This window comes from Anser anser, assembly GCF_964211835.1.
Source record: "Anser anser genome assembly, chromosome: 1".
NCBI lineage: Eukaryota > Metazoa > Chordata > Aves > Anseriformes > Anatidae > Anser > Anser anser.
In genome coordinates this window covers 146,971,077-146,994,262 of record NC_139720.1, presented here as the reverse complement: position 1 = coordinate 146,994,262, position 23,186 = coordinate 146,971,077, and the positions used below count along the sequence as shown (strand labels likewise).

At 37.2% G+C, this 23,186-nt stretch overlaps 1 protein-coding gene across 1 annotated transcript in view; it reads left to right on the top strand.

Moving 5' to 3' along the window:
• LOC310892160 (tumor necrosis factor receptor superfamily member EDAR-like) overlaps nucleotides 1-23,186 on the top strand; it is a 461,331-nt gene that overhangs the window by 49,763 nt on the left and 388,382 nt on the right. The window lies entirely within an intron of this gene.

Here is a 23,186-nt window from a genome sequence, read left to right as displayed (position 1 = left end):
TATAATTAAATATATGCCAGCAGATTCTGAAAAAAAAACAACACTGAGGCTTTGAAGCTGAGTATAAAACAAATGTTTTCAGAAAATAACGTTCCTTTTCTCAGAAACTGTGAGAAACTTCTATGTGAAAATAGCGCTTTGTTCAGAAGTGCTGTCTTTTGCACTAACAATTCAGCCATCCACTACATTTTCTTAAGCCTCGCTCTCAGACTGTTATCATGCTGCAAAAAGGACTTTAGTGGTAAATATAGAAACGATCTCATCGACAAACAAAAATGCTACAGATAGGCTCCAAGCGGACTGCTCAACTACTTCCATTGAAAAGGCCGAACCTTTAGAGTTAACCAAGCCTAGGAAAGGCTTGCTCAGCTTGGGATGGAGCAGGAGCAAGGTGGCTTGAAACTGACCATAAACTTTCAAAACAGTCAGGGACAGCAGAATTACAAGTGAAAGGTTTTGCGAGAAAAAATTTGAATTAAGATTCTCAATTTCTCCAAACTACGTTACACAATGCTTTATAAGGCTTGCATATTCGGGGTTTGACAATAATTTCACAGTGCTTCAGGGATTTGGCAATAATTTCACAGGCCACTGGGTTGCTGTAGGTGGTGCCAGGATGTCTAAACCATCCAATTCCATTATTAAATCGGGTACCATCCATATCATAATCAACTGTATCACTTCATTCCTGCCAAATGTTTGTCTAGTCTGTTCTGAAGACCTGCAAATACTGGAAGCACCAGTCTTACTGACCTCTCTGACCCAGTGGTTGACTGCTTTTGTTTTAATCTAGTTTTTCCTCATACTTACCCTGCCACTACTTCTATCACAGACATGGAAAAAAAAAAGATTAGTTTCTTTCTCTTTGTGGCAGCCTTTTATGTAGCCAAAGATTGGCATGTTCACGTGTCCCTGCATTTGTTCATCACCCTGTACGTGTACACATGATATTTCTGTTCAAATGCAATACTGCACACTCTTGCCTCTGAAGCATTGCGCTTTTCTCAGACCTACTACCTCTTCAATTTGTCAAGATCAATTTTAATCCTAACCTTCTTTTTCAGCATGCTTGAAATTCTCCCTCGCTTGCTATTCGCTTCAAGTTTAACAAGCGTGCTCTTTCTCACCATCACACTTCTCACTGAAAACACCCAATACTGGACCCAAAAGAGACTATTCCAGAATCTACTATGTACATTCCTTCAGCTGTGAAACACTGTCTCACTACACCTTACCACCAACCTTATTTCAGCTGTCATACTTTTCTAATATGATTATGAAAACGCCACGTAAAACTGTACCAGAAACAATACAGCAAAGTCTAGACATACATATAACTAGTACTCCTCTACTAGCCATGCCTGTTACCTTGTCCTAATGGAAATCACACTGATTTGACAATTTAGGATTAACACAAGCTCGTTGCCATTTACTGCAGTGTTTTTGGCATGGCACTTCGCATGGTTTGTTCATAGCTTGCCAGGACATATATTTATTTATTTAGCTGAGAACCAACATTAAGTTGATGGCTGTGTAACTCTTTCCCATTTGAAAAGAACGGCATCAGATTTTTCTAGTTGACTCCACTTGACCTCCACAAGTTTTTACAGATAACCACTAACTGCTCCTGGCTTTTCAACACTTCTCTAACCTGTGTGACACTTTTAAAGCCACTTGTGTTTTTTCTAAAGACATCTTTAAAATCACTTTTATGGATTTGAACCATCTATCTTAACACATTCCTTCCCTATTGAAAGTTGAGGTCCTGCTCCCCTGACACCTTTCTCCCTTTTTTTCCTGTATCTACATACTCCCTCAATGGCTTGTGCATCCTCCCTCAATGGCTTAATGATCTGTGCATGTGGAAATCCTCATTTTGATACATGTGATACACTCCTTTGCTTTATTTCATACAATCTACTTATGCTAAATTTTAACTGTGTAAGTAGCACCGTTAGAAGAATAAAGACTTCATGACATTGTCATTCTGTCCCTCTACTACAACTGTACAGAAAAACTCTGTGAAAGGTATCCAGAGGTTCCTGAAGACAGGCTGCACAAACAGCTCTTTAAAACCTTCACAGGTCTTCTTGTATCTACCTTCAGACAACTGTTCTTCTCTTCACTCAGAATTATAACTACTGATGCTGCTCATATATCACTTGCGACTAAAGTACGCTAAAACCTACGTACACAGAGAAATATGTTGGCTATATAGAGACAGTACAGTTTTAAGGCATCTGATATAGATCAAGTAGAATGGTGTGAATATCTCTCTTTCTCATTTCAGTTTAGCCTCTAGCGGGAGAAAGTCATTACCAGTCGGGAAATGTTGGCAGAGTGCTAGCAGAGGACTTGCTACTGACTGGAATAACATGGAGACAGAAAGTATTTCATTAAGTGATGCAAGAAGGTATTTTAAGGAAAACAAGGTGATCCTTTTGGAACTATATATGAACACTGCATTTATTCTTTCCCACATTAAAGACCATTTCCCCAAAGTATAACAGCAGTACAATCATCTCTGGCTTATCAAATTAAAATTTGTTATCTGACTTCTCTAACTACATTTCAGCTGGTTTTATTCATAAAGGACAGTGTTGTACTGTAGCAGTAACCAGGATAAGTTTAAGATTTGCTCTGACACAGCAGAAGAAAACAGTTACAGTGCAGGCAGAATATAATTTTAATTCATAGTTGAGAGATAACATGAGAGGAAGAAGAAAACAGCTAAATAAGCAAAAAACATACATACACAATATAAAATTCAAAAGACATTTTTAGCAACATACTTTATTCTTTCAGTTGACTATCTGTTTCTCCCAATATAGTGTCTACCTATTCCTACTGTAATTAACTCACTAAAAAAAACAATAAAAATTTTATTTTTCTAATTTCTAGCATTTTCTAATTTCTAGCAGATACATAACGTTCTACTGCCTAAAGTCTTTCAAACAGATCTTTCACCTTGCCCAATCCTTACCTTAGCACTTTTTGATATTGCTGTCTGTTTTTCCTCGTTACGACGTTTACGTTGGGACACCACTCCTCCTGAATCATTGGACATCTGTGCCATTACCAATGCATGCTTCTGCTACAATAAAATGTAACAATGAATTATATTTCACTTGTTAACTATAAAGGAAGAAGGTACCTGGAAGAAGAAACCTTACCTGTAAATCATTTAACTGAGCTTGCATGCTTCTTGCATGATCTTCTAACTTCTTGTTGTATTCGTACATGCCTCTTAACTGAAAGAATCAAAAACCATTCAAATAGCTGTAGATTCAAAACTCACTTTTTGACTTAACCATCACATTGAAATCATTTGATGTGATTGCTAAATGATTAAAAGTTCAATTTTTTTCTTCTCAGCACGGACAGTGATAGAAACAAAATCACTGTCCACTTCCTCAACAAATCACGGGATGGCCGAGGTGGGAAGGGACCTCTGGAGACCATCTGGTCCAACCATCTTGTTTAAACGGGGCCACCCAGAGCAGGCTGCCCAGGACCACGTCCAGGCAGCTTGTGAAGATCTTCAAGGACGGGGACTCCTCAACCTCTCCAGGCAACCTCTGCCTGGATAAATAAAATAGTCGTGGCTCTTTGTTGACTTGCGGCCCAACCTTTCCGCTTACAGGGGAAGAATAAGCACAATACCTCTTTAGGGATATAGGCACTACGTATTTGATTACTTCTCATTAAGAAATGACACAAAAATGGAGTGCATGTTTCAAGAATGGTCTAATGGCCTTGGAAATAGAGAGGGTGAAAGTTTTCTTCTCGCAAGAATGACACTGTCACTGACCATGCTCTGTGAGAAAAGAATACGAGGCAAACTATAACCTCCATTTAAATATAAGTAACGTACTCTATGGATACAACAAACATCCCGATCATCATGTAAGTCCTCTGTGAATACTTCAGTTTGCACAAAAGAGAAGGACAAAGATTTTACTGAGACTAGGAAGCAGATGATTTTCATCAGACTCAAGAGCATCAGAACTGCAATTCACTGAAGGAGCAATGGTCAAAAGAGTTTACGTAGCAATTTGCCTGTCAGCATTTAGGTCAGATTTAAGTCAAGTGAGAAGAAAACTTTAACTCTGTATTATTGTGAACCACTGTCTCAGCGTGTCTTTAAGAACAGAGAAAATATTCCTTTAATTAACACTTTCAAAAATAACTGAAGATACTGAGTAATCATGGAATTAGACATACACACGCTACTTTTTATTTAATAGAATCAGCAGAGCAATTCAGCACAGGGTGGCTTCCATTATAAAATACTTTCTCTCTATCCAATCTCAGTTTGCTTCAGAGGATATGGTTAGTCTTTCCTAAAATCACCTGTTGCTACAGGGTCAGAGGACTAACTCTAATTTCTTTAATACTGGAAAAGATCTGAGAGACTAAATTTCACGTGCTAGAAAATGAAGCAGAAAGTAATTACAACCATTCACACAATTCTTGTCTTACAGAAACAAAATCAGCAATTTTGCAAACAACTTGTTCAAACGTTTAAAATTGTTGACTGTAACTTCTAAAGCTACTAATAACAGGAAATAATTAATCTTGCCTGATTTTTTAGGAAATCATTCTCCACCATCACACAGGTAAATGATGACTTCAGTCTACTATTTTCCTGAGCCACTCCTCTCAAGGCGTCTCTCATTCGGTTCATTTCTGTCCTATAAAGCTATAGAAATATCAAATGTTAAAGCATGATTAACAAGAGCGTATTTTAGAAATAATTCTCAGCTAAGTTCCATTTTACTGTTAAAATAATAGGACAAACTTCCAATGATCAAATTTGTAATTCTGCATGGTCCAATCTGCACATACAACCAGTAGTGAAGAAAGCAACATCCACACCACGTATTAAGAAGAAATAGAAAGAAAACGGGAGCCACGGCGTACAGCCTATGGATCTTATTTTTTTCCAGAAAATACCTAGATCTTCTCAATTGTACATTCCCCAGTTAAGTCACATGTGGGAAAGAACTGTGAATGAAAACAAATGTCAAAGCTTTTGTTTACACTTAGCTTTTCTTCTTAGCATCCATTTTAACCACAAACATGCCCAATTCTCTCTTTCTTGAATCTTTCAAATATTCTAACCATTCACTGCTGATAGTTAAGACGCTTTAGTTCACCTGTACTTAAACACCTGTCCTGCAATGTCCAGGAATGTATCCAATACTTGTTACATTTCATTGAATTGGAAAAAAAAAACCCTTGTGAAACTCAACATAGTTATCTTTTAATATAATATTTTATATTATAATAATATAATTTAATACCAGGACATACCATTAAATTATAAGCAAAAACAGACAAAAAACAGCAACAAAGGAAAACTGAAATGACAATTACTTGTAACAGTCAAAAACCTGTGCGTCTTGAAAAAGAAACCAAGGAATGTGTCTTTTCTCCCCCTCACTGGGAATTTATAATATAATTAAATATATGCCAGCAGATTCTGAAAAAAAGCAACACTGAGGCTTTGAAGCTGAGTATAAAACAAATGTTTTCAGAAAATAACGTTCCTTTTCTCAGAAACTGTGAGAAACTTCTATGTGAAAATAGCGCTTTGTTCAGAAGTGCTGTCTTTTGCACTAACAATTCAGCCATCCACTACATTTTCTTAAGCCTCGCTCTCAGACTGTTATCATGCTGCAAAAAGGACTTTAGTGGTAAATATAGAAACGATCTCATCGACAAACAAAAATGCTACAGATAGGCTCCAAGCGGACTGCTCAACTACTTCCATTGAAAAGGCCGAACCTTTAGAGTTAACCAAGCCTAGGAAAGGCTTGCTCAGCTTGGGATGGAGCAGGAGCAAGGTGGCTTGAAACTGACCATAAACTTTCAAAACAGTCAGGGACAGCAGAATTACAAGTGAAAGGTTTTGCGAGAAAAAATTTGAATTAAGATTCTCAATTTCTCCAAACTACGTTACACAATGCTTTATAAGGCTTGCATATTCGGGGTTTGACAATAATTTCACAGTGCTTCAGGGATTTGGCAATAATTTCACAGGCCACTGGGTTGCTGTAGGTGGTGCCAGGATGTCTAAACCTTCCAATTCCATTATTAAATCGGGTACCATCCATATCATAATCAACTGTATCACTTCATTCCTGCCAAATGTTTGTCTAGTCTGTTCTGAAGACCTGCAAATACTGGAAGCACCAGTCTTACTGATCTCTCTGACCCAGTGGTTGACTGCTTTTGTTTTAATCTAGTTTTTCCTCATACTTACCCTGCCACTACTTCTATCACAGACATGGAAAAAAAAAAGATTAGTTTCTTTCTCTTTGTGGCAGCCTTTTATGTAGCCAAAGATTGGCATGTTCACGTGTCCCTGCATTTGTTCATCACCCTGCATGTGTACAGATGATATTTCTGTTCAAATGCAATACTGCACACTCTTGCCTCTGAAGCATTGCGCTTTTCTCAGACCTACTACCTCTTCAATTTGTCAAGATCAATTTTAATCCTAACCTTCTTTTTCAGCATGCTTGAAATTCTCCCTCGCTTGCTATTCGCTTCAAGTTTAACAAGCGTGCTCTTTCTCACCATCACACTTCTCACTGAAAACACCCAATACTGGACCCAAAAGAGACTATTCCAGAATCTACTATGTACATTCCTTCAGCTGTGAAACACTGTCTCACTACACCTTACCACCAACCTTACTTCAGCTGTCATACTTTTCTAATATGATTATGAAAACGCCACGTAAAACTGTACCAGAAACAATACAGCAAAGTCTAGACATACATATAACTAGTACTCCTCTACTAGCCATGCCTGTTACCTTGTCCTAATGGAAATCACACTGATTTGACAATTTAGGATTAACACAAGCTCGTTGCCATTTACTGCAGTGTTTTTGGCATGGCACTTCGCATGGTTTGTTCATAGCTTGCCAGGACATATATTTATTTATTTAGCTGAGAACCAACATTAAGTTGATGGCTGTGTAACTCTTTCCCATTTGAAAAGAACGGCATCAGATTTTTCTAGTTGACTCCACTTGACCTCCACAAGTTTTTACAGATAACCACTAACTGCTCCTGGCTTTTCAACACTTCTCTAACCTGTGTGACACTTTTAAAGCCACTTGTGTTTTTTCTAAAGACATCTTTAAAATCACTTTTATGGATTTGAACCATCTATCTTAACACATTCCTTCCCTATTGAAAGTTGAGGTCCTGCTCCCCTGACACCTTTCTCCCTTTTTTTCCTGTATCTACATACTCCCTCAATGGCTTGTGCATCCTCCCTCAATGGCTTAATGATCTGTGCATGTGGAAATCCTCATTTTGATACATGTGATACACTCCTTTGCTTTATTTCATACAATCTACTTATGCTAAATTTTAACTGTGTAAGTAGCACCGTTAGAAGAATAAAGACTTCATGACATTGTCATTCTGTCCCTCTACTACAACTGTACAGAAAAACTCTGTGAAAGGTATCCAGAGGTTCCTGAAGACAGGCTGCACAAACAGCTCTTTAAAACCTTCACAGGTCTTCTTGTATCTACCTTCAGACAACTGTTCTTCTCTTCACTCAGAATTATAACTACTGATGCTGCTCATATATCACTTGCGACTAAAGTACGCTAAAACCTACGTACACAGAGAAATATGTTGGCTATATAGAGACAGTACAGTTTTAAGGCATCTGATATAGATCAAGTAGAATGGTGTGAATATCTCTCTTTCTCATTTCAGTTTAGCCTCTAGCGGGAGAAAGTCATTACCAGTCGGGAAATGTTGGCAGAGTGCTAGCAGAGGACTTGCTACTGACTGGAATAACATGGAGACAGAAAGTATTTCATTAAGTGATGCAAGAAGGTATTTTAAGGAAAACAAGGTGATCCTTTTGGAACTATATATGAACACTGCATTTATTCTTTCCCACATTAAAGACCATTTCCCCAAAGTATAACAGCAGTACAATCATCTCTGGCTTATCAAATTAAAATTTGTTATCTGACTTCTCTAACTACATTTCAGCTGGTTTTATTCATAAAAGACAGTGTTGTACTGTAGCAGTAACCAGAATAAGTTTAAGATTTGCTCTGACACAGCAGAAGAAAACAGTTACAGTGCAGGCAGAATATAATTTTAATTCATAGTTGAGAGATAACATGAGAGGAAGAAGAAAACAGCTAAATAAGCAAAAAACATATACATACACAATATAAAATTCAAAAGACATTTTTAGCAACATACTTTATTCTTTCAGTTGACTATCTGTGTCTCCCAATATAGTGTCTACCTATTCCTACTGTAATTAACTCACTAAAAAAAACAATAAAAATTTTATTTTTCTAATTTCTAGCATTTTCTAATTTCTAGCAGATACATAACGTTCTACTGCCTAAAGTCTTTCAAACAGATCTTTCACCTTGCCCAATTCTTACCTTAGCACTTTTTGATATTGCTGTCTCTTTTTCCTCGTTACCACGTTTACGTTGGTACACCACTCCTCCTGACACATTGGACATCTGTGCCATTACCAATGCATGCTTCTGCTACAATAAAATGTAACAATGAATTATATTTCACTTGTTAACTATAAAGGAAGAAGGTACCTGGAAGAAGAAACCTTACCTGTAAATCATTTAACTGAGCTTGCATGCTTCTTGCATGATCTTCTAACTTCTTGTTGTATTCGTACATGCCACTTAACTGAAAGAATCAAAAACCATTCAAATAGCTGTAGATTCAAAACTCACTTTTTGACTTAACCATCACATTGAAATCATTTGATGTGATTGCTAAAAGTTCAATTTTTTTCTTCTCAGCATGGACAGTGATAGAAACAAAATCACTGTCCACTTCCTCAACAAATCACGGGATGGCCGAGGTGGGAAGGGACCTCTGGAGACCATCTGGTCCAACCATCTTGTTTAAACGGGGCCACCCAGAGCAGGCTGCCCAGGACCACGTCCAGGCAGCTTGTGAAGATCTTCAAGGACGGGGACTCCTCAACCTCTCCAGGCAATCTCTGCCTGGATAAATAAAATAGTCGTGGCTCTTTGTTGACTTGCGGCCCAACCTTTCCGCTTACAGGGGAAGAATAAGCACAATACCTCTTTAGGGATATAGGCACTACGTATTTGATTACTTCTCATAAAGAAATGACACAAAAAATGGAGTGCATGTTTCAAGAATGGTCTAATGGCCTTGGAAATAGAGAGGGTGAAAGTTTTCTTCTCGCAAGAATGACACTGTCACAGACCATGCTCTGTGAGAAAAGAATACGAGGCAAACTATAACCTCCATTTAAATATAAGTAACGTACTCTATGGATACAACAAACATCCCGATCATCATGTAAGTCCTCTGTGAATACTTCAGTTTGCACAAAAGAGAAGGACAAAGATTTTACTGAGACTAGGAAGCAGATGATTTTCATCAGACTCAAGAGCATCAGAACTGCAATTCACTGAAGGAGCAATGGTCAAAAGAGTTTACGTAGCAATTTGCCTGTCAGCATTTAGGTCAGATTTAAGTCAAGTGAGAAGAAAACTTTAACTCTGTATTATTGTGAACCACTGTCTCAGCGTGTCTTTAAGAACAGAGAAAATATTCCTTTAATTAACACTTTCAAAAATAACTGAAGATACTGAGTAATCATGGAATTAGAAATACACATACTACTTTTTATTTAATAGAATCAGCAGAGCAATTCAGCACAGGGTAGCTTCCATTATAAAATACTTTCTCTCTATCCAATCTCAGTTTGCTTCAAAGGATATGGTTAGTCTTTCCTAAAATCACCTGTTGCTACAGGGTCAGGGGACTAACTCTAATTTCTTTAATACTGGAAAAGATCTGAGAGACTAAATTTCACGTGCTAGAAAATGAAGCAGAAAGTAATTACAACCATTCACACAATTCTTGTCTTACAGAAACAAAATCAGCAATTTTGCAAACAACTTGTTCAAACGTTTAAAATTGTTGACTGTAACTTCTAAAGCTACTAATAACAGGAAATAATTAATCTTGCCTGTTTTTTTAGGGAATCATTCTCATCCATCACAGACTTAAATGATGACTTCAGTTTACTATTTTCCTCAGCCACTCCTCTCAAGGTTTCTTTCATTCGGTTCATTTCGGTATCAGGTTGCTATAGAAATATCAAATGTTAAAGCATGATTAACAAGAGCGTATTTTAGAAATAATTCTCAACTAAGTTCCATTTTCCTGTTAAAATAACAGGACAAACTTCCAAAGATCAAATTTGTAATTCTGCATGGTCCAATCTGCACATACAACCAGTAGTGAAGAAAGCAACATCCACACCACGTATTAAGAAGAAATAGAAAGAAAACGGGAGCCACGGCGTACAGCCTATGGATCTTATTTTTTTCCAGAAAATACCTAGATCTTCTCAATTGTACATTCCTCAGTTAAGTCACATGTGGGAAAGAACTGTGAATGAAAACAAATGTCAAAGCTTTTGTTTACACTTAGCTTTTCTTCTTAGCATCCATTTTAACCACAAACATGCCCAATTCTCTCTTTCTTGAATCTTTCAAATATTCTAACCATTCACTGCTGATAGTTAAGACGCTTTAGTTCACCTGTACTTAAACACCTGTCCTGCAATGTCCAGGAATGTATCCAATACTTGTTACATTTCATTGAATTGGAAAAAAAAAAAACCTTGTGAAACTCAACATAGTTATCTTTTAATATAATATTTTATAACATAATTTAATAATATAATTTAATACCAGGACATACCATTAAATTATAAGCAAACAAAACAGCAACAAAGGAAAACTGAAATGACAATTACTTGTAACAGTCAAAAACCTGTACGTCTTGAAAAAGAAACCAAGGAATGTGTCTTTTCTCCCCCTCACTGGAAATTTGTAATATAATTAAATATATGCCAGCAGATTCTGAAAAAAAACAACACTGAGGCTTTGAAGTTGAGTATAAAACAAATGTTTTCAGAAAATAACGTTCCTTTTCTCAGAAACTGTGAGAAACTTCTATGTGAAAATAGCGCCTTGTTCAGAAGTGCTGTCTTTTGCACTAACAATTCAGCCATCCACTACATTTTCTTAAGCCTCGCTCTCAGACTGTTATCATGCTGCAAAAAGGACTTTAGTGGTAAATATAGAAACGATCTCATCGACAAACAAAAATGCTACAGATAGGCTCCAAGCGGACTGCTCAACTACTTCCATTGAAAAGGCCAAACCTTTAGAGTTAACCAAGCCTAGGAAAGGCTTGCTCAGCTTGGGATGGAGCAGGAGCAAGGTGGCTTGAAACTGACCATAAACTTTCAAAACAGTCAGGGACAGCAGAATTACAAGTGAAAGGTTTTGCGAGAAAAAATTTGAGTTAAGATTCTCAATTTCTCCAAACTACGTTACACAATGCTTTATAAGGCTTGCATATTCGGGGTTTGACAATAATTTCACAGTGCTTCAGGGATTTGGCAATAATTTCACAGGCCACTGGGTTGCTGTAGGTGGTGCCAGGATGTCTAAACCATCCAATTCCATTATTAAATCGGGTACCATCCATATCATAATCAACTGTATCACTTCATTCCTGCCAAATGTTTGTCTAGTCTGTTCTGAAGACCTGCAAATACTGGAAGCACCAGTCTTACTGACCTCTCTGACCCAGTGGTTGACTGCTTTTGTTTTAATCTAGTTTTTCCTCATACTTACCCTGCCACTACTTCTATCACAGACATGGAAAAAAAAAAGATTACTTTCTTTCTCTTTGTGGCAGCCTTTTATGTAGCCAAAGATTGGCATGTTCACGTGTCCCTGCATTTGTTCATCACCCTGCATGTGTACAGATGATATTTCTGTTCAAATGCAATACTGCACACTCTTGCCTCTGAAGCATTGCGCTTTTCTCAGACCTACTACCTCTTCAATTTGTCAAGATCAATTTTAATCCTAACCTTCTTTTTCAGCATGCTTGAAATTCTCCCTCGCTTGCTATTCGCTTCAAGTTTAACAAGCGTGCTCTTTCTCACCATCACACTTCTCACTGAAAACACCCAATACTGGACCCAAAAGAGACTATTCCAGAATCTACTATGTACATTCCTTCAGCTGTGAAACACTGTCTCACTACACCTTACCACCAACCTTATTTCAGCTGTCATACTTTTCTAATATGATTATGAAAACGCCACGTAAAACTGTACCAGAAACAATACAGCAAAGTCTAGACATACATATAACTAGTACTCCTCTACTAGCCATGCCTGTTACCTTGTCCTAATGGAAATCACACTGATTTGACAATTTAGGATTAACACAAGCTCGTTGCCATTTACTGCAGTGTTTTTGGCATGGCACTTCGCATGGTTTGTTCATAGCTTGCCAGGACATATATTTATTTATTTAGCTGAGAACCAACATTAAGTTGATGGCTGTGTAACTCTTTCCCATTTGAAAAGAACGGCATCAGATTTTTCTAGTTGACTCCACTTGACCTCCACAAGTTTTTACAGATAACCACTAACTGCTCCTGGCTTTTCAACACTTCTCTAACCTGTGTGACACTTTTAAAGCCACTTGTGTTTTTTCTAAAGACATCTTTAAAATCACTTTTACGGATTTGAACCATCTATCTTAACACATTCCTTCCCTATTGAAAGTTGAGGTCCTGCTCCCCTGACACCTTTCTCCCTTTTTTTCCTGTATCTACATACTCCCTCAATGGCTTGTGCATCCTCCCTCAATGGCTTAATGATCTGTGCATGTGGAAATCCTCATTTTGATACATGTGATACACTCCTTTGCTTTATTTCATACAATCTACTTATGCTAAATTTTAACTGTGTAAGTAGCACCGTTAGAAGAATAAAGACTTCATGACATTGTCATTCTGTCCCTCTACTACAACTGTACAGAAAAACTCTGTGAAAGGTATCCAGAGGTTCCTGAAGACAGGCTGCACAAACAGCTCTTTAAAACCTTCACAGGTCTTCTTGTATCTACCTTCAGACAACTGTTCTTCTCTTCACTCAGAATTATAACTACTGATGCTGCTCATATATCACTTGCGACTAAAGTACGCTAAAACCTACGTACACAGAGAAATATGTTGGCTATATAGAGACAGTACAGTTTTAAGGCATCTGATATAGATCAAGTAGAATGGTGTGAATATCTCTCTTTCTCATTTCAGTTTAGCCTCTAGCGGGAGAAAGTCATTACCAGTCGGGAAATGTTGGCAGAGTACTAGCAGAGGACTTGCTACTGACTGGAATAACATGGAGACAGAAAGTATTTCATTAAGTGATGCAAGAAGGTATTTTAAGGAAAACAAGGTGATCCTTTTGGAACTATATATGAACACTGCATTTATTCTTTCCCACATTAAAGACCATTTCCCCAAAGTATAACAGCAGTACAATCATCTCTGGCTTATCAAATTAAAATTTGTTATCTGACTTCTCTAACTACATTTCAGCTGGTTTTATTCATAAAGGACAGTGTTGTACTGTAGCAGTAACCAGAATAAGTTTAAGATTTGCTCTGACACAGCAGAAGAAAACAGTTACAGTGCAGGCAGAATATAATTTTAATTCATAGTTGAGAGATAACATGAGAGGAAGAAGAAAACATAGCTAAATAAGCAAAAAACATGTACATACACAATATAAAATTCAAAAGACATTTTTAGCAACATACTTTATTCTTTCAGTTGACTGTTTCTCCCAATATAGTGTCTACCTATTCCTACTGTAATTAACTCACTAAAAAAAATCAATAAAAATTATTTTATTTTTCTAATTTCTAGCATTTTCTAATTTCTAGCAGATACATAACGTTCTACTGCCTAAAGTCTTTCAAACAGATCTTTCACCTTGCCCAGTCCTTACCTTATCACTTTTTGATGCTCCTGTCTCATTTTTCTCCATACCACGTTTACGTGAGCGCACCACTTGTCCTGAATCATTAGACTTCTGTGTCATTACCAATGCATGCTTCTGCTACAATAAAACGTAACAATGAATTATATTTCACTTGTTAACTATAAAGGAAGAAGGTACCTGGAAGAAGAAACCTTACCTTTGAATCATTTAACTGAGCTTGCATGCTTCTTGCTCGATCTTCTAACTTCTTGTTCTGTTCTTTCGCGTCACTTAACTGAAAGAATCAAAAACCATTCAAATAGCTGTAGATTCAAAACTCACTTTTTGACTTAACCATCACACTGAAATCATTTGATGTGATTGCTAAAAGTTCAATTTTTTTCTTCTCAGCATGGACAGTGATAGAAACAAAATCACTGTCCACTTCCTCAACAAATCACGGGATGGCCGAGGTGGGAAGGGACCTCTGGAGACCATCTGGTCCAACCATCTTGTTTAAACAGGGCCACCCAGAGCAGGCTGCCCAGGACCACGTCCAGGCAGCTTGTGAAGATCTTCAAGGACGGGGACTCCTCAACCTCTCCAGGCAACCTCTGCCTGGATAAATAAAATAGTCGTGGCTCTTTGTTGACTTGCGGCCCAACCTTTCCGCTTACAGGGGAAGAATAAGCACAATACCTCTTTAGGGATATAGGCACTACATATTTGATTACTTCTCATAAAGAAATGACACAAAAAATGGAGTGCATGTTTCAAGAATGGTCTAATGGCCTTGGAAATAGAGAGGGTGAAAGTTTTCTTCTCGAAAGAATGACACTGTTACTGACCATGCTCTGTGAGAAAAGAATACGAGGCAAACTATAACCTCCATTTAAATATAAGTAACGTACTCTATGGATACAACAAACATCCCGATCATCATGTAAGTCCTCTGTGAATACTTCAGTTTGCACAAAAGAGAAGGACAAAGATTTTACTGAGACTAGGAAGCAGATGATTTTCATCAGACTCAAGAGCATCAGAACTGCAATTCACTGAAGGAGCAATGGTCAAAAGAGTTTACGTAGCAATTTGCCTGTCAGCATTTAGGTCAGATTTAAGTCAAGTGAGAAGAAAACTTTAACTCTGTATTATTGTGAACCACTGTCTCAGCGTGTCTTTAAGAACAGAGAAAATATTCCTTTAATTAACACTTTCAAAAATAACTGAAGATACTGAGTAATCATGGAATTAGAAATACACATACTACTTTTTATTTAATAGAATCAGCAGAGCAATTCAGCACAGGGTGGCTTCCATTATAAAATACTTTCTCTCTATCCAATCTCAGTTTGCTTCAGAGGATATGGTTAGTCTTTCCTAAAATCACCCGTTGCTACAGGGTCAGAGGACTAACTCTAATTTCTTTAATACTGGAAAAAATCTGAGAGACTAAATTTCACGTGCTAGAAAATGAAGCAGAAAGTAATTACAACCATTCACACAATTCTTGTCTTACAGAAACAAAATCAGCAATTTTGCAAACAACTTGTTCAAACGTTTAAAATTGTTGACTGTAACTTCTAAAGCTACTAATAACAGGAAATAATTAATCTTGCCTGTTTTTTTAGGGAATCATTCTCATCCATCACAGACTTAAATGATGACTTCAGTTTACTATTTTCCTCAGCCACTCCTCTCAAGGTTTCTTTCATTCGGTTCATTTCGGTATCAGGTTGCTATAGAAATATCAAATGTTAAAGCATGATTAACAAGAGCTTTTAGAAATAATCTTTTAGAAATAATTCTCAACTAAGTTCCATTTTCCTGTTAAAATAACAGGACAAACTTCCAAAGATCAAATTTGTAATTCTGCATGGTCCAATCTGCACATACAACCAGTAGTGAAGAAAGCAACATCCACACCACGTATTAAGAAGAAATAGAAAGAAAATGGGAGCCACGGCGTACAGCCTATGGATCTTATTTTTTTTCCAGAAAATACCTAGATCTTCTCAATTGTACATTCCTCAGTTAAGTCACATGTGGGAAAGAACTGTGAATGAAAACAAATGTCAAAGCTTTTGTTTACACTTAGCTTTTCTTCTTAGCATCCATTTTAACCACAAACATGCCCAATTCTCTCTTTCTTGAATCTTTCAAATATTCTAACCATTCACTGCTGATAGTTAAGACGCTTTAGTTCACCTGTACTTAAACACCTGTCCTGCAATGTCCAGGAATGTATCCAATACTTGTTACATTTCATTGAATTGGAAAAAAAAAAAAAACCTTGTGAAACTCAACATAGTTATCTTTTAATATAATATTTTATAACATAATTTAATAATATAATTTAATACCAGGACATACCATTAAATTATAAGCAAAAACAGACAAAAAACAGCAACAAAGGAAAACTGAAATGACAATTACTTGTAACAGTCAAAAACCTGTGCGTCTTGAAAAAGAAACCAAGGAATGTGTCTTTTCTCCCCCTCACTGGAAATTTGTAATATAATTAAATATATGCCAGCAGATTCTGAAAAAAAAAACCAACACTGAGGCTTTGAAGTTGAGTATAAAACAAATGTTTTCAGAAAATAACGTTCCTTTTCTCAGAAACTGTGAGAATCTTCTATGTGAAAATAGCGCCTTGTTCAGAAGTGCTGTCTTTTGCACTAACAATTCAGCCATCCACTACATTTTCTTAAGCCTCGCTCTCAGACTGTTATCATGCTGCAAAAAGGACTTTAGTGGTAAATATAGAAACGATCTCATCAACAAAGAAAAATGCTACAGGTAGGCTCCAAGCGGACAGCTCAACTACTTCCATTGAAAAGGCCGAACCTTTAGAGTTAACCAAGCCTAGGAAAGGCTTGCTCAGCTTGGGATGGAGCAGGAGCAAGGTGGCTTGAAACTGACCATAAACTTTCAAAACAGTCAGGGACAGCAGAATTACAAGTGAAAGGTTTTGCGAGAAAAAATTTGAATTAAGATTCTCAATTTCTCCAAACTACGTTACACAATGCTTTATAAGGCTTGCATATTCGGGGTTTGACAATAATTTCACAGTGCTTCAGGGATTTGGCAATAATTTCACAGGCCACTGGGTTGCTGTAGGTGGTGCCAGGATGTCTAAACCATCCAATTCCATTATTAAATCGGGTACCATCCATATCATAATCAACTGTATCACTTCATTCCTGCCAAATGTTTGTCTAGTCTGTTCTGAAGACCTGCAAATACTGGAAGCACCAGTCTTACTGACCTCTCTGACCCAGTGGTTGACTGCTTTTGTTTTAATCTAGTTTTTCCTCATACTTACCCTGCCACTACTTCTATCACAGACATGGAAAAAAAAAAGATTACTTTCTTTCTCTTTGTGGCAGCCTTTTATGTAGCCAAAGATTGGCATGTTCACGTGTCCCTGCATTTGTTCATCACCCTGCATGTGTACAGATGATATTTCTGTTCAAATGCAATACTGCACACTCTTGCCTCTGAAGCATTGCGCTTTTCTCAGACCTACTACCTCTTCAATTTGTCAAGATCAATTTTAATCCTAACCTTCTTTTTCAGCATGCTTGAAATTCTCCCTCGCTTGCTATTCGCTTCAAGTTTAACAAGCGTGCTCTTTCTCACCATCACACTTCTCACTGAAAACACCCAATACTGGACCCAAAAGAGACTATTCCAGAATCTACTATGTACATTCCTTCAGCTGTGAAACACTGTCTCACTACACCTTACCACCAACCTTATTTCAGCTGTCATACTTTTCTAATATGATTATGAAAACGCCACGTAAAACTGTACCAGAAACAATACAGCAAAGTCTAGACATACATATAACTAGTACTCCTCTACTAGCCATGCCTGTTACCTTGTCCTAATGGAAATCACACTGATTTGACAATTTAGGATTAACACAAGCTCGTTGCCATTTACTGCAGTGTTTTTGGCATGGCACTTCGCATGGTTTGTTCATAGCTTGCCAGGACATATATTTATATTTTTAGCTGAGAACCAACATTAAGTTGATGGCTGTGTAACTCTTTCCCATTTGAAAAGAACGGCATCAGATTTTTCTAGTTGACTCCACTTGACCTCCACAAGTTTTTACAGATAACCACTAACTGCTCCTGGCTTTTCAACACTTCTCTAACCTGTGTGACACTTTTAAAGCCACTTGTGTTTTTTCTAAAGACATCTTTAAAATCACTTTTACGGATTTGAACCATCTATCTTAACACATTCCTTCCCTATTGAAAGTTGAGGTCCTGCTCCCCTGACACCTTTCTCCCTTTTTTTCCTGTATCTACATACTCCCTCAATGGCTTGTGCATCCTCCCTCAATGGCTTAATGATCTGTGCATGTGGAAATCCTCATTTTGATACATGTGATACACTCCTTTGCTTTATTTCATACAATCTACTTATGCTAAATTTTAACTGTGTAAGTAGCACCGTTAGAAGAATAAAGACTTCATGACATTGTCATTCTGTCCCTCTACTACAACTGTACAGAAAAACTCTGTGAAAGGTATCCAGAGGTTCCTGAAGACAGGCTGCACAAACAGCTCTTTAAAACCTTCACAGGTCTTCTTGTATCTACCTTCAGACAACTGTTCTTCTCTTCACTCAGAATTATAACTACTGATGCTGCTCATATATCACTTGCGACTAAAGTACGCTAAAACCTACGTACACAGAGAAATATGTTGGCTATATAGAGACAGTACAGTTTTAAGGCATCTGATATAGATCAAGTAGAATGGTGTGAATATCTCTCTCTCATTTCAGTTTAGCCTCTAGCGGGAGAAAGTCATTACCAGTCGGGAAATGTTGGCAGAGTGCTAGCAGAGGACTTGCTACTGACTGGAATAACATGGAGACAGAAAGTATTTCATTAAGTGATGCAAGAAGGTATTTTAAGGAAAACAAGGTGATCCTTTTGGAACTATATATGAACACTGCATTTATTCTTTCCCACATTAAAGACCATTTCCCCAAAGTATAACAGCAGTACAATCATCTCTGGCTTATCAAATTAAAATTTGTTATCTGACTTCTCTAACTACATTTCAGCTGGTTTTATTCATAAAGGACAGTGTTGTACTGTAGCAGTAACCAGGATAAGTTTAAGATTTGCTCTGACACAGCAGAAGAAAACAGTTACAGTGCAGGCAGAATATAATTTTAATTCATAGTTGAGAGATAACATGAGAGGAAGAAGAAAACATAGCTAAATAAGCAAAAAACATGTACATACACAATATAAAATTCAAAAGACATTTTTAGCAACATACTTTATTCTTTCAGTTGACTGTTTCTCCCAATATAGTGTCTACCTATTCCTACTGTAATTAACTCACTAAAAAAAATCAATAAAAATTATTTTATTTTTCTAATTTCTAGCATTTTCTAATTTCTAGCAGATACATAACGTTCTACTGCCTAAAGTCTTTCACACAGATCTTTCACCTTGCCCAGTCCTTACCTTATCACTTTTTGATGCTCCTGTCTCATTTTTCTCCATACCACGTTTACGTGAGCGCACCACTTGTCCTGAATCATTAGACTTCTGTGTCATTACCAATGCATGCTTCTGCTACAATAAAACGTAACAATGAATTATATTTCACTTGTTAACTATAAAGGAAGAAGGTACCTGGAAGAAGAAACCTTACCTTTGAATCATTTAACTGAGCTTGCATGCTTCTTGCTCGATCTTCTAACTTCTTGTTCTGTTCTTTCGCGTCACTTAACTGAAAGAATCAAAAACCATTCAAATAGCTGTAGATTCAAAACTCACTTTTTGACTTAACCATCACACTGAAATCATTTGATGTGATTGCTAAAAGTTCAATTTTTTTCTTCTCAGCATGGACAGTGATAGAAACAAAATCACTGTCCACTTCCTCAACAAATCACGGGATGGCCGAGGTGGGAAGGGACCTCTGGAGACCATCTGGTCCAACCATCTTGTTTAAACAGGGCCACCCAGAGCAGGCTGCCCAGGACCACGTCCAGGCAGCTTGTGAAGATCTTCAAGGACGGGGACTCCTCAACCTCTCCAGGCAATCTCTGCCTGGATAAATAAAATAGTCGTGGCTCTTTGTTGACTTGCGGCCCAACCTTTCCGCTTACAGGGGAAGAATAAGCACAATACCTCTTTAGGGATATAGGCACTACGTATTTGATTACTTCTCATAAAGAAATGACACAAAAAATGGAGTGCCTGTTTCAAGAATGGTCTAATGGCCTTGGAAATAGAGAGGGTGAAAGTTTTCTTCTCGAAAGAATGACACTGTTACTGACCATGCTCTGTGAGAAAAGAATACGAGGCAAACTATAACCTCCATTTAAATATAAGTAACGTACTCTATGGATACAACAAACATCCCGATCATCATGTAAGTCCTCTGTGAATACTTCAGTTTGCACAAAAGAGGAGGACAAAGATTTTACTGAGACTAGGAAGCAGATGATTTTCATCAGACTCAAGAGCATCAGAACTGCAATTCACTGAAGGAGCAATGGTCAAAAGAGTTTACGTAGCAATTTGCCTGTCAGCATTTAGGTCAGATTTAAGTCAAGTGAGAAGAAAACTTTAACTCTGTATTATTGTGAACCACTGTCTCAGCGTGTCTTTAAGAACAGAGAAAATATTCCTTTAATTAACACTTTCAAAAATAACTGAAGATACTGAGTAATCATGGAATTAGAAATACACATACTACTTTTTATTTAATAGAATCAGCAGAGCAATTCAGCACAGGGTGGCTTCCATTATAAAATACTTTCTCTCTATCCAATCTCAGTTTGCTTCAGAGGATATGGTTAGTCTTTCCTAAAATCACCTGTTGCTACAGGGTCAGGGGACTAACTCTAATTTCTTTAATACTGGAAAAGATCTGAGAGACTAAATTTCACGTGCTAGAAAATGAAGCAGAAAGTAATTACAACCATTCACACAATTCTTGTCTTACAGAAACAAAATCAGCAATTTTGCAAACAACTTGTTCAAACGTTTAAAATTGTTGACTGTAACTTCTAAAGCTACTAATAACAGGAAATAATTAATCTTGCCTGTTTTTTTAGGGATTCATTCTCATCCATCACAGTGTTATACGATGACTTCAGTGTGCTATTTTCCTTACCCACTTCTATCACGGTTTCTCTCATTCGGTTCATTTCTGTCATATATAGCTATAGAAATATCAAATGTTAAAGCATGATTAACAAGAGCGTATTTTAGAAATAATTCTCAACTAAGTTCCATTTTACTGTTAAAATAATAGGACAAACTTCCAAAGATCAAATTTGTAATTCTGCATGGTCCAATCTGCACATACAACCAGTAGTGAAGAAAGCAACATCCACACCACGTATTAAGAAGAAATAGAAAGAAAATGGGAGCCACGGCGTACAGCCTATGGATCTTATTTTTTTTCCAGAAAATACCTAGATCTTCTCAATTGTACATTCCTCAGTTAAGTCACATGTGGGAAAGAACTGTGAATGAAAACAAATGTCAAAGCTTTTGTTTACACTTAGCTTTTCTTCTTAGCATCCATTTTAACCACAAACATGCCCAATTCTCTCTTTCTTGAATCTTTCAAATATTCTAACCATTCACTGATGATAGTTAAGACACTTTAGTTCACCTGTACTTAAACACCTTTCCTGCAATGTCCAGGAATGTATCCAATACTTGTTACATTTCATTGAATTGGAAAAAAAAAAAAAAACCTTGTGAAACTCAACATAGTTATCTTTTAATATAATATTTTATAACATAATTTAATAATATAATTTAATACCAGGACATACCATTAAATTATAAGCAAAAACAGACAAAAAACAGCAACAAAGGAAAACTGAAATGACAATTACTTGTAACAGTCAAAAACCTGTGCGTCTTGAAAAAGAAACCAAGGAATGTGTCTTTTCTCCCCCTCACTGGAAATTTGTAATATAATTAAATATATGCCAGCAGATTCTGAAAAAAAACAACACTGAGGCTTTGAAGTTGAGTATAAAACAAATGTTTTCAGAAAATAACGTTCCTTTTCTCAGAAACTGTGAGAATCTTCTATGTGAAAATAGCGCCTTGTTCAGAAGTGCTGTCTTTTGCACTAACAATTCAGCCATCCACTACATTTTCTTAAGCCTCGCTCTCAGACTGTTATCATGCTGCAAAAAGGACTTTAGTGGTAAATATAGAAACGATCTCATCAACAAAGAAAAATGCTACAGATAGGCTCCAAGCGGAGTGCTCAACTACTTCCATTGAAAAGGCCGAACCTTTAGAGTTAACCAAGCCTAGGAAAGGCTTGCTCAGCTTGGGATGGAGCAGGAGCAAGGTGGCTTGAAACTGACCATAAACTTTCAAAACAGTCAGGGACAGCAGAATTACAAGTGAAAGGTTTTGCGAGAAAAAATTTGAATTAAGATTCTCAATTTCTCCAAACTACATTACACAATGCTTTATAAGGCTTGCATAACTATAACAGAAGAAGGTACCTGTAAGAAGAAACCTTACCTTTAAATTATCTAACTGAGCTTGCATGCTTTTTGCTCGATCATCTAACTTCTTGTTCTGTTCGTTCGCGTCACTTAACTGAAAGAATCAAAAACCATTCAAATAGCTGTAGATTCAAAACTCACTTTTTGACTTAACCATCACATTGAAATCATTTGATGTGATTGCTAAATGATTAAAAGTTCAATTTTTTTCTTCTCAGCATGGACAGTGATAGAAACAAAATCACTGTCCACTTCCTCAACAAATCACGGGATGGCCGAGGTGGGAAGGGACCTCTGGAGACCATCTGGTCCAACCATCTTGTTTAAACAGGGCCACCCAGAGCAGGCTGCCCAGGACCACGTCCAGGCAGCTTGTGAAGATCTTCAAGGACGGGGACTCCTCAACCTCTCCAGGCAACCTCTGCCTGGATAAATAAAATAGTCGTGGCTCTTTGTTGACTTGCGGCCCAACCTTTCCGCTTACAGGGGAAGAATAAGCACAATACCTCTTTAGGGATATAGGCACTACGTATTTGATTACTCCTCATAAAGAAATGACACAAAAAATGGAGTGCATGTTTCAAGAATGGTCTAATGGCCTTGGAAATAGAGAGGGTGAAAGTTTTCTTCTCGAAAGAATGACACTGTTACTGACCATGCTCTGTGAGAAAAGAATACGAGGCAAACTATAACCTCCATTTAAATATAAGTAACGTACTCTATGGATACAACAAACATCCCGATCATCATGTAAGTCCTCTGTGAATACTTCAGTTTGCACA